Genomic DNA, 5,068 nt, shown 5'->3' with positions numbered 1-5,068 from the left:
ATAATTCAAATTTAAAATAATACGTTACAATGTGGATATTCTTCTCTGTAGTTAAAATATAATTCAATCTTCTGTACCTTGTTAAGAGAGTAAGGCTGTAATAAGTTCAAATATAGTAGTGTTTATAAAGTTCTGCGGTAAATGGTGGAATCATATTAAGAATCCGAGTGACGTTTTCATATGAAGGAAAAATCAAGGTTCAATGTATGTTTGGTGATTTAAGTAGGATGTGTGCAAGAAAATACAAGATATTTTTGTAAAATATTTCAAAGAGTTAGCAAAATTTGTGTCAGTAGTATAAATGAATCTTACTGAATAAAAGGGAGTGTTCTGAATATATATATATGTATAAATGTCTGTAGAGTAAAATAAGAAGAAATTAAGTACTATTGGTTAACTGGGTAGAAATGCCCTATTCATTGGTTTGAGAGGACTTCATACCATGAACATTTGTTGTTTCTTATAAGATTTGTATAGCAGCAGGTCTTGTAATAACGATTTGTAAGTCAGCAGGTCTTGAAATAACGAAATTTGTATAAGACTATATTTAATTTTTCGGGGGAAAAGGAATTCAGAAATACAGCATGAATTTGTTTTAGAAGTTAAATATAAGGGTAAATGTGTAAATGGAAATTGTAAAAATTACATTTATCAGACATAGGTTGGTGAATCCTTTGAATAAAAGCAAGACGTGTAAAAGAAAATCAGCGAAGTTTTGTACAGTTGGCCAAAAATTTAATACAATCATTAATAGTTAGTACAATAAATTAGAAGGAAAAGTTCTGAGTATCTCCAACTTAGTAGTAAAAAAGTAAGAAATGTAGTATTCCAGTTAAGCTATATAGAGTATATAGTTAAACTATATAGAATGAACATTGTGTATATTGGTTTAGAATTACAGAAAATATTATCTAGTGAAGTTATATGCATGTAAATTCCAGCTTAAAATTTCAAAGACGGAGAAATGTAGGTAAATTTACTTTTGGAGAAATGGAAGTGTAACATGATGTTGTATTTAAAACAAGGGGAAAAGTTAAGGGTAAATTAAAAATGTAAAAAAAAAAAAAATTTAAAGGAAAGGGGGGGGGAAATACTTTTGGAAGTAAAATGCATAAGAGAAAAACAAAAAACTGCATTTGTGTAAACAAATAACTTTAGAAAAAAATTAAACTTATGAAACTAAATATTACTTTTGTAAAAAACAAAGTTAAAAATGTAGTAACACCTTTTTTTAAATAAAAAGCGGAAAGGAAAAATTAAATTTGTAAAAACAGATATCATATTTGTAAAAAAAAAGTTTAAACAAAAAAAAACCCCTTTTTAAAGTAAAAAAGTTAAATGTAAATAAAAAGATAAAATAAAGATGCAAAAAAGGAATAAATTTGGAAAAAAAAAATTGCAAAATAAAAAAGTGAAAAGGAAAAAAATAAGTTCGTAAGAATAAAATATTACTTTTGTAAAACCAAAAAAACAAAGTTAAATGTAAAAAAAATTATAGTAAAAATACAAAAAGGAATACACTTGAAAAAAAAAAGCTTTGCAAGATAAAAAGTAAAAAGAAAATTTTAATTCACTTTTGTGGAATTAAACGTCAATTTGCGAAAGTTAAAAATAAAATTTATGTTTGAGAAAGGGAAAAAAATGAAATAAAAAATTAATAATTTAACTAATAACTTAAAAAAATAGTACGAATGAGATGAAAAATGAAAACAATTAAAAATATCTTAATAATAAAAAAATTAAACTGTGGGAAAATATTACATTCAAAACAGGAATGAATAAAGTAATGATTAAGAAGCCAAAAGAAATCCTAGCCGTCGTGTAAAAACAAATGTGTGACGCGGTTCTCAGATCAAAGCGCATACGCAGACTTTCAGCCTTATGACATCAATAGTGCAAAAAAGTCAAAGGGACAAAGAGGGTTTTAAATAACAATTCTGATAAGACGAACGGGTAGCCATGTGGCAACGTCCAGGTCTTTCATCTCAGAGATGGCGGGTTCGAACCCCGCTCGTGGAGTTATGTTTAAAATTCATGAAAAATAATATTAAATTCCATAAAAATTAATTAAAGGTAATATTTAAAATAATGACGTAATAAATAATTAAAATGCTTGTTAAAAAAGAGTAAATAATTAAAAATAATAAATTAAAAGATATGTCATGCCAAACACGTAGCTCCAGGGCTCGTTGCAACAAAAAATAAAAACTTTGAAAACATAAAATCGTTGCCACAGAATAAAAACGTAAGTTTGATGATGTCATTCCATCACGTGATACAAGATGGCGCTGGTGTCGTCACTTCCGGTTCTAGGCCCCTCTGGATACTGCCTACGCCCCTTTTCTGTGACATCACTTCCGCCTACCGGTTACCTGCACTTACTACTACTGGGACTTTTGAAAAATTGTTATATAGAAGACTCGACACCAAGGTTAAATAGCTTTACTTCAGGGTACCATGTTATATCTGAAATTCCTATATGTTAAATGTTAAATATGAAACTACTTGCCGTGAAAAGGTTTCTACTTCTTCTTAGGGAGGAAACCTAAACTCTTAAGAATTTGCCAACTAAAAAAATTTTAGTGATCGTATAGTGAAACGTGTACAGCATTTTTGCGTTGTGAAAAAAATGCATCCCGGGACCGCGCCGTGAGAGGATCGAAAACATAAGAAAAACATATACAAGAAATATAGGAAAAAACATATTAAATATATAAAGAAAACATACTGTAAGAGGTTCCAGGTTAAATATCAGTTTATTCAATTACATCACAATAAGAAAAATCTTAACCTCATCTGAGAGTCTTTTCATTTAAATTCATAAAAAAAACTTAAGGTTTGTCTGGTAAATTAAAAGAAAGGAAAGGGAAACAATTTAAGGCCTGAGAGTTAAACTGTAGATTCGACGTTGTTTTTACTGCTAAGGACGTTTTTGAAAAACTTGCCTAAAGTTCAAACACACCAAAAAAAAAAAAAAAACTTATCTTGAGTGGACATCTTGAAGTGGAAGACTCGTATCTTATCAAGCGTTGATGTCGGCCGGGCTCATCTTGACACTGGTACTTTATTTTTTTTTCACTGTAGAACAGAAACAGGAGCACTGCTGCCCAGGACGGCTATCCGCTTGGTCCTGAAAGTCCTATGTCAACACGCAGGTAACTCGTTCAAATTTCGCCTCTTTACCAGCGCTCCGCAAGGAAGAGGGTTTTCAGCTTCAGGTCAGAAACGCATTTTCTAGGCAATTACGCCTCGCCTGTTCTTACTCATCCCAAGAGCAAGCTTCACGAGTAACGTCCCAAGTAAGTTCCACCCGCCAGTCAGTAAGAGAGAGAATCCAACTCGAATTTCCTTCAAGCCAGTTTTCAAGAGCAACGTCCACTAGTCCAGCCGGCCCGAAAATCAGCGAGTCCAAGAGTGAGTGAGTCAAGAGTAAGTGTGTCTCGCCTCTTAACCAAAACGCGGCCGGGGAGCATATTTGCCGCTCCCCGCCGGGAAAACATTTTTCTTCATACTTACATTTTGTCCAGCAAGCCCGTAAGTCCAGCAAGCCCGAAAATCAGCGAGTCAGTCAGAGAGTCAGCCAAAAAGTGAATCCAACTCGAATTTTCCTTCGTCTCCTTCACAACCCGGGCTCCCACTATGGCTTCACTTATCGCCCCCTTAATTATGGCAAAATCTTCGTTTTCAACTCCAGAATGTGGAAATAAGGGTGATCGCGCATGCGCGCCTTTCTTCACTTAGCCAACAACCGGACCCTCAATCGCCAAAAACCTGAATGACTTACATTGAAAGACAAGTAGCAACCTTTGACCTTTCCGTCACGTACTTTCCTCTCTTAAGGTCAACTAACAATGAAAATTCTTTCTCGAACATTCTAAAGCGCGCGAAATCATGACTTGGCAAAAATTGCCTCCCTTTCCCTGCTTCTTTCACAATGAATAAAAGTTTGTACAAGATTTACAAATAGAGGAAAATAAATAATACTCTTTTAAACTAAATAATATTCCCAGAAGCATCTGTTTTTCCCCAAAATTAAAGCCTTAAAATAAATAATTCATAATCAAATAAAAATTAAGATTTCCATAAATCATAAAATCATTCACCTAATTTTTATAACGCTATCAGATAATTTCTCTACATAACATTCCTTTCCCCTAAGGAATTAAATTTTGGTTTACCAAAATTTAGCAGACAGACACTTCTTGAAATACCATGACTCATACTGTGCAATAAGGCTAAAGGATAACATGATGTAACAATATTTCTTACGACTCCTTGGTACAGTGACGTTACTGACACATTAAATGTAAAGTCCAAAATGTGCAAGTAAAACAACAATATTAATCAAAGCAATTACTAATTAAAATACTCAAGGAAGATCATCAAAAATAATTAATCAAAAACATCAATTAAATCACTTAATTAAACCTAGAAATACTCAGAACACATACAAAAATAAAAATAAAAATAAGGCGCTAATCACAAACAAAATATGTCTAAGATCAATCAATAAGATAATTAACGCGCCGCAGATACATATAATACATTCCTGAGAAAATAAACACACTAATAATTCAAACAATTCCAAAGAAAATATGTCACATGAACCTTTTCAAATAAGGAGTAAAGACCCCTAAGTACTACGAAATTGAATAACTTCCAAGATTGAATCCCAAACAGTCACGTCTAAGAACAGAAGCGGCCTGATCAGGGCCAAGCATTAGAAAAGAAAAGAACGTTACAACACAAGGAACCTCGGAACCAGCCGAAAATACCCCACACACACAAAAAAAAAAAAAAAAAAAAAAAAAAAAAAAAAAAAAAAATCAGAAAGAAAGAAAACGTGATTGTCCAAAAATTCAATCCAACCAAAATCAATTCCGAAAATTAACATAACGAATACGCTGTGCAAATACCAATTAGAATTTTATCCAAAACACACAAAAAATAATAGTAATAATACAACCTAAAGCATGTACAAAATAACGTTTGGCCAATATTTACAGATACTACCAAGATACACATATACACAAAAAATGAAGATACAATTAAACTGTAAAAAACTTCG

This window comes from Stegodyphus dumicola, chromosome X2 (assembly GCF_044657685.1).
Source record: "Stegodyphus dumicola isolate Sdum_Otavi_A_Nest chromosome X2, ASM4465768v1".
Lineage (NCBI taxonomy): Eukaryota > Metazoa > Arthropoda > Arachnida > Araneae > Eresidae > Stegodyphus > Stegodyphus dumicola.
Note: the sequence above shows the minus strand (reverse complement) of the source record.